Source organism: Littorina saxatilis, linkage group LG3 (assembly GCF_037325665.1).
Source record: "Littorina saxatilis isolate snail1 linkage group LG3, US_GU_Lsax_2.0, whole genome shotgun sequence".
Taxonomy (NCBI): domain Eukaryota; kingdom Metazoa; phylum Mollusca; class Gastropoda; order Littorinimorpha; family Littorinidae; genus Littorina; species Littorina saxatilis.
Genome location: NC_090247.1, coordinates 47,647,738 through 47,656,039, shown reverse-complemented (window position 1 = coordinate 47,656,039; position 8,302 = coordinate 47,647,738). Strand labels below are relative to the sequence as shown.

The window sequence follows — 8,302 nt, the reverse complement described above, 5'->3', positions numbered from 1 at the left end:
AAAACAATGAAATTCTCTATGGAAGTGCAGAAAAGGTTCCAGTAAATTTTCATGTCATTTGTTTTGCAAACCTTAACCTCAATCATCAGGTTATTGCTTAATTTGAAAAAAGCACGGTCAGCGGTGTAGAAATTATTATCAAATCACCCTCTTTAAATATTTTTACAATATTTTGGTCTGCAGTTTTTTGAGTTACAAACAAGAAATCACAACAAATCCTTTTCACAATAGAATAGTCAGGTTGGTACTCCACTATGGTACCAAATGTTAATTTTACCCATGATCTGTACGTTACTTTACACCAAACAGCAAGTACAAGGTACTGAATTTACATTTAATGGGCTATGCTTACGTCAGTTAAACAGTATTTCTAACTTGTTTGTTCTAAGCTACCTGTCTCAAGTCAAAATAAAGGGTTAAATTAATCGTTGTGCCTTTTTGGTTGTGCATGTGTACATCTTTACACAAAAGGATGGTGTAAAGTAACATACAGAATGCTCCGAAGATCTGCAGGTCCATTTGAAGGGTAATTTATCTTTTATTTAGCTCATAAACCCTCAACAGACTGTTATGTGCTGTTTTTAGCATTATTATGTGCTGCATAATTATGGTCTCAGTAAAAAAAACAAGGTGATGTATGTTACATTTACACCAAAATGTCCCAACAGTGGTCCTTCTGAGGTAAATTTTGTCATTCAGTGTGCTTGTTTTCATGCTGAAACAAGGGTTTGGTCTTGCTCAGGGCCGGACCCAGGGGGGGGTTCCAGGGGTTCCGGAACCCCACCCCTGGAAAAAGCATGTACCTTGCTTTGACTTTTACTAGTTTTAGCACCAAAACAATGCTGCTCTTAACCCTCAAAACAAGGCCCAGAATGCACCAGATTGCACAGATTTTAACCGTTTTTCAAAAATTTTCCGGACCCTTGTGGCTTCGCCACTTCGCTGATTTGCCCCCCCAAAAAAGGAGGAACCCCCCCCCTTACAACTCATTTGGTCCGGCCCTGTTGCTGGTTGTTCTTAAGCACTGATAAGTTATCTTCTGTCTCTAAAACAAATTCATTGTCATTTTCAAGTATTCTCAGTATGTACGTTACATTTACACCCTTGTCAGATGGCCTCACTTAAGTCTCTCTACAAGCAAAGAAACTACAATGGGAAGAAGGATAACTTCCTCATTGGGCATGCTTAGAAATGAGAATGGCTAAATACGAGTTATTCCCCTTTTCTACATGCTGACCAGGCTGTCTCCTGCTTTGTCATGACTAGTACAGTCGATCTTTCTCATGCTGTGACTTGCTTTATTTTCACATTTTCGGTATTTAAAACAGCAAACACACACACACACACACACACACATACACTGAAGAAGTTTCCATTCTGATTCGGTTATTTTATTTGGTGCTATATGTTTGCTTCACATTGTTTCTTCTTTTACATTGCTAAACACATCCATAATGCATGCATGGCTCATTCGAAAGAGGGCAACTGAATAACTGATGCCCAATAGCAATAAATACTGAACAACTGAACAATAAATAGCAATAAATGATGACAGCGCCAAGTTTTTAAGTACAAAGTGAAATCATGTGACTGGACAAAGGCACAATTACAAAATACAAATAAAAAAATCGAGGCTCATTTTAAATTAAGTTCTCAGCTCATGGGGAAGCATAAGGTGACCCTAGAAACCGAAATTAGGAGACCTCCCGCCCCCAGGGCAGACTACAAAAAAAAAGGGGGGGGGGGCTAATTTGTGAAAAAGTATAAAAGGAATCGAAAACTGTATACATGTATTTAGTTAATACCCCAAAAATTGTATAGTATATACAATGTCAGACCCTAAAGAAAGTTTGTTAGTCTTTGCTTAGGCAAAACAAAGCAAAATAGCCTGTTTACGGTATCCCGACCAACCCTATTTTTCTAGACCAACCCTAGACTTTTTTTTTTGGCATTTGGAAAAAAAGAAAAAGAAAAAAAAAATCAATTTTGTTCCTGTTTTTTTGCAAAATAATTTAAAAAGATGGTTATAAATTTTTTTTAAGAAAAGCCGACCTACCGACCCTCTTTTTGTGTGCCTATGTTACTGTAAACAGACTAAAAGGTACATCAGAAACAACACACCAGGGAGGGTCCAAAATTGTATCAAAATATAGATGGTAGGGAATTCAAAATAAAAAAGACAATAGACAAAACATGTACTTCGGCTCATAGAGCCTTCTTTAATTTTTGACTCATTAAGTCCATGCTCCGAGAGTCCTTTTTTTAATTTTGAATTGCCTACCATCTATTTTTTTTATACAATTTTGGACCCTCTTTGTACGGAGAGAGTTGGCAATTGTTAATCACATTCTCTCATCTCATTGACTCTCCTTCAGCTCCTTGGTAACATCCGTTCCCGTCTCTGCCAGGATTGGACACAGCAGCAGATAACCGGTAAATATGTAACAGGCATAAATGGCAAAATAGCTCGCCTCGCCTGATAATATATGAGACAACTGTTCTACTACAAAATCTTTCTTGGGAGGCTTGGCTAATTTACTCGCTCGTTTTACACGGGGTTCCATCGTTTTCTTTTCTAATCGGAAAACCTTGCTCCTCAGTTTGTTGACCTTCTGCCAAAGTTCCGCTTCACGAGGGGATGGGGAAGATGACGACTTTGATGCTTTACATCCTATGTCCTCCAGGATCGCCTGAATGTCATCTAAAAAAGAAAACACACATAAAATAACACAACCATAACAAGTTACAACCTGGAAGAAATTAAAACACGTGTAATTAAATCACAAAATGAAAATAAACAATAGCGTAGGAAGGCAGGCCAGAAATGAAGTGTATTAGCAACTATGGATACGATGTGGAACAATGATGGAATTGACCTTGTTTGGTACTGAATGGGTGAGGCCATTAGAACTGTACCCACGGAATACGCGCTATATAAGCTTCATATTGATTGATTGATTGACTGATTGATTAGGACAACAGTACCAGGTAAACTCCTCACACACCATGCCTCTTTCTTTCTTTCTTTATTTGGTGTTTAACGTCGTTTTCAACCACGAAGCTTATATCGCGACGGGGAAATGGGGGGGGGGGGGGGGGGGGGAGATGGGAATAGAGCCACTTAATTGTTTCTTGTTACACCATGCCTCTAACAGGATATGTTTCCCATCTTTACGTGTTGGAACTACAGGTACAATTTCATCCATCTATGCATCCGCCCTATACAGCTTCTTCTTCTTCTGCGCTCGTGGGCTGAAACTCCCACGTGCACTCATTTTTTTTGCACAAGTGGAATTTTACGTGTATGATCGTTTTTACCCCGCCATTTAGGCAGCCATACGCCGCTTTCGGAGGAAGCGTGCGGGGTATTTTTGTGTTTCTAAAACCCACCGAACTCTGACATGGATTACAAGATCTTGTGCTTGCGTGTACACACCAAGGGGGATAAGTCACTAGCAGGTCTGCACATAAGTTGACCTGGGAGATCGGAAACATCTCCACACTTAACCCACCAGGCGGCCGCGACCGGGATTCGAACCCTCGACCTTCCGAGTTAATAGACCGACGTCTTACCACCCCGTCACAGCGCCCGTCACCCTATACAGCAATTATCAACTATGTAATGGATGGGTTTAAACATTTTTTGATGTCAGGGTGTTCTTCATGGTTAAAAATCTCTTACCTGGTTGAACAATTTGTGCATCAGGCGACAGGTCGGTGCTGGCTTCATTTGTAGCTACCCTTTGCGATGGTGGCTTCCTCCCACTAGCAACCTGCAAATGCACAGCTCTTTAACTGACAAACTCACAACCAACACCCAGTCACAATGAAACAATTCTCCCAATTTCATGGCATTGGTCTTAGGCCACACAAAAAAGTGTATGTTTCTCGTAAGGCAAAACAAAAAATAATCTGTTTACAGTATCCGGACCGACCCTATTTTTTTCCCACCGGCCCTAGACTTTTTTTGGGGCATTAAAAAATGAAATTAAAATATTCAGATGGCTAAAATACAAAAATAAAAAGCCGACCTACCGACGCTATTTTTGGGGGGCCTATGTTACCTTAAACAGACTTTTTTTGTGGCCTAACATGACTAAAGGTGGAGATTTTTTTTCTAAACTTTTTTTTTTAAACCATCTTTTTAACTTATTTTGTTGAAAAACAGGAAAACAATTGATTTTCGAATACCCCTTTTATTTTTGAAAATGCAAAATAAAAGTCTAGGGTCGTCGGGAAAACATAGGTAGGGTCAGGTGACCAGAAACATACAACTTTTTTGTTGTTGACGCCGACCCTATACTTTTTTTTGCCATTTGGGGCTGTTTTTTGGCAAAATAAGTTCATCATATCATCATAATCAAGACGTCGATCCAAAATAAGTAACTTTTTTTTGTTGGCCTTATCATTTTTTTGCGCTAAATGCAAACAGGCATTATTTGATGGGAACAATGCTGGTTTTTTTCAATTCTTACATCAGCCTCAAACTTGTCATTACTCAACCTGCATTTAATAGTGTGCTTCATTGGTTTGCAAAAACCTAAAACCAATAAATAAATAACCTTCGGTGGTGGATTGGGCACTGCAAACAATGTCGGGACAGCATTCCACACAAGTGATCCTCTCTGCAGGATTGTTTTACTGGTTGGCCTCAAAGTGATCAGTACAAAGCTTGAGACCTTGAACATCAGCTGGCTGCAGCTTTTCAAAGTCCTCTCGCCTTGTGAATTGCATCCATATTCTGCACCTAGTTTGACAATAAAAACAACAATGTTATTGTTAAACTAAGCAAAAAGGAAAGACAAAAAAAGCTAAATCAGATCTTCAGTCTAAATCTAACGCTCTGCCTGAACGCAAAACGGATGAGTGATGTACCTTTGTACTGTAGTTTTCCCGTAAGCAAGGTTTGATAAAGATTTCGGCAAATATGCCCACGGGTAGTTTGTCATCAAGTGTAAACTGTTGTTTTGTACTGACTGCTGACTCACACTCACAGTCGTAAGTACAGTGTACACAGGCACAGGTACACACGCAGACACACGCGTACATAGTACAGCTAGTACAGAAATCTCAGGATGAACCGATCCATGCTATGTTTGTAATATTTCATTTGCATATTAGTTCTATAAATACTGTAGTATCATAGCAGACAAAAATGCCCAGAGACAGTTGGCTTATATCTGACTCTGAGTGAGTTGACTCGAGCCATTGCATTCTCATTCTGAAGAAGGTAAACCTGATGAAATAATCACTGCACAACCCACCTTTTTTCTTCTTTAGGGAACTTGTGGAAAGTTTTCCCGAAGCAGCTCTGTTTGTAACGGGCGTTCTTGCAACAAAAAGCCGAGCACAATTTACCACCACCTCGCACGCGATCGGTACCTACGCGATCCGCCATTTTGTTTTCGCCGTCAGCATGTGACTAGGGACGATAACCCACAAACACTTTTTCGCATTTTCTTCGCAAGTTCCACGTCTTCCTTATGTACAGTGTTTGCTACAAGCCAACAGGTGCAAGCACTAGGAATCCTGTGACCATAGTTTAACTACCAGGTGTCTGAGGTATAAGAAAACACACACTTTTGTGTATTATGCATTTATGGCATTATTTAAAGACTGTGACAAAACTTGTTTGGGCAAGTAGATACAATTTCATTTACACCAAACGCATATTCTTAACTTAGAAATACAATTAAATTACATCAAACACAACTTTTTCGCTCCATTTAAAAAAAAATACAATCATCCTACCTAATGACTTTTCTCTGCAATGATTTTTAAGTAAGTTTGACCAGAAACATTTTTTTAAGATAGTTTCCCTTTTTTCATGATTATTTCACACTGTAGACTCCTTCGCAGCGGTGTGTTGCGTGCCGCACGGGTATTTGCACCCCGCACGCTGGAGCGGTAAGTTGAGTGGGGTTTGTGTCTCGATAAAACAGCTTCTGGTATAAACATTTCGTAACTTTGCACATTAAGATATGTCTCGTTAGATCTGTTAGTGTTTCTTCTACACGCCGATGTACTTTTTGGGTGCATATTTTGTATATTATTTATAGCCGTGATTCTGTAAAATATCACGCCTGTAACTGCAGAGAAGCAAATTTCGTAGCATTCGCAACAAATTACTGGTGTAAACTTTAATGTGAAGAACTGCCATCAGTTCCACAAAAACCTGAACCTTTCTGCCGAGTTTCAAGCTTCTAGGACCTTGCAGACAGCGAAAAGCATTCGGAGAATGAGAATTATCCTACAACTTCTGTGTTTGCCCCCCGAAGCTGCCGTGTTTCTCCCCCGCAGCTGCCGTGTTTGCCCACCGTTTGTGTTTGACCACCGACCATGTCTTTCAGAATCTGTAGTTCTTGCATCTTTCTTTCATTTAGCTGAGCAAACGTAGGGGCGTTTTCGCAGCCAAATAGATCCACATCTCCTTTCTTGTGAGTCAAGGAGCCATTGATTTTCTTCGAATCAAAGCTCACTTTTACTTGCTTTGAATGCTTCGCCACAGTTTTCAGACAATCATCGATGATGCCAGGCTTGATCTCTGTCTTGATGACTGCAGACGTTTCCAGGAACTTTGAAGCTGGGACAGCGAAGTTAATTATCCACGGACGACCCGGACCCATCAAGTAGATTGCCCTCATGTTTTGGACCGCCCATGAATCTCAGAAATTTCCCGTGGAACAGTTTGTAGCCGGTACGCCAGAAAAGTTTGGTGTCATTACCATATCTCATTGCCCTAACTGTGCGACACGAAAAAAACCTAAATACATCCAAAAACAGTTTAAATGCGATATTATCTAGAGGAAAGTCGCCTGAAGCGACCGGTTCGTGGAAAAGAATATATGTATCCATATATGTCCCCTTCTTTTTAGTTGGGTAATTACGTCTGGCAACAGTTTCTGAACCTGTTGTTGTGCATTTGCTTCTGTAGGATCTTCCTCAATTGAAGAATCGTCATTTGAAATGAGAACAATATTGTGCGAATCCTTTGCAACTATTCTTTGTCCGCCTTTCAGAACATCTGCCGGAATGACTTTATAATCGTGCCCTGCATACGATTGTTTCCCAGTGTTACTGTTGACGGTCAAAATTCTAATTTTGAGCTGCTTATCGGGGTGTTCATTGACGTTATGGGCGATAATTTCATGGAAGATGGCAAAAGTTGTTCCACAGTGGTAGCATTTATAATCCATACGTGCTGAAACACACAAATATTATAAAATGTGTTGATAAAAACAATACCTGAGTAAACACATAAACATGAGTGTGCAGGGTCGGTGGTCAAACACAAACGGTGGGCAAACACGGCAGCTGCGGGGGAGAAACACGGCAGCTTCGGGGGGCAAACACAGAAGTTGTAGGATAATTCTCATTCTCCGAATGCTTTTCGCTGTCTGCAAGGTCCCAGAAGCTTGAAACTCGGCCTCAGTACTGCAGAAAGGTTCAGGTTTTTGTGGAACTGATGGCAGTTCTTCACATTAAAGTTTACACCAGTAATTTGTTGCGAATGCTACGAAATTTGCTTCTGTGCAGTTACAGGCGTGATATTTTACAGAATCACGGCTATAATATACAAAATATGCACCCAAAAAGTACATCGGCGTGTAGAAGAAACACTAACAGATCTAACGAGACATATCTTAATGTGCAAAGTTACGAAATGTTTATACCAGAAGCTGTTTTATCGAGACACAAACCCCACTCAACTTACCGCTCCAGCGTGCGGGGTGCAAATACCCGTGCGGCACGCAACACACCGCTGCGAAGGAGTCTACAGTGTGTATTTACACCAAATGTAACGTACTGACCAGCCTAAAAAGAACGTTCAAAATCCAAAACCTATGTTCAGATCAAACTTTCATTAATCTAACATATGTTTCTCCATCCATTTCTGGACCTATTAAAAATTAGATTGAGATGATACCCTTATCAGTAACTTGGTTATTCAATGCCCAATGTCCCGCGCAGTGGGGCACTGCGGTTATGAAATTAAAGGCCCCTCCTGTTTTTGGAACCGCAGGAGCTTTCTAGTTTGCTGTTAGGTAGATTTTTGGTTCCTCTTTCCTGTCATGCTCTCTTTTTCTTCATGAATTCTTTTCTTTTTTCTGCCTTCTTGCTCATTCACCTGTATTTTTTCCAAAAATCTCTTCTCTTGCCGCTTGTCTCGCGATTCATGTATAGTTTAATCTGTTAGTGTTCTGATGTAAGTCCAGCAGTAGATAGGTTAAGCCTATTTTAACATACTGGAAACTGGTAATCTTCCAGTAGGTATTAATTTAGTTTTACTAAAGCCTGCTGG

At 40.2% G+C, this 8,302-nt stretch overlaps 1 long non-coding RNA gene across 1 annotated transcript; it reads right to left on the bottom strand.

The window, feature by feature from the left end:
* Nucleotides 1-1,375: 1,375 nt before the first annotated feature.
* Nucleotides 1,376-5,497, bottom strand: LOC138962504 (uncharacterized). Its single transcript, XR_011454535.1, has 2 exons — nucleotides 3,683-5,497; nucleotides 1,376-2,701 (listed from the first exon to the last, which is right to left on the bottom strand). It is a non-coding gene; the product is annotated as an uncharacterized lncRNA (long non-coding RNA).
* Nucleotides 5,498-8,302: the final 2,805 nt, after the last annotated feature.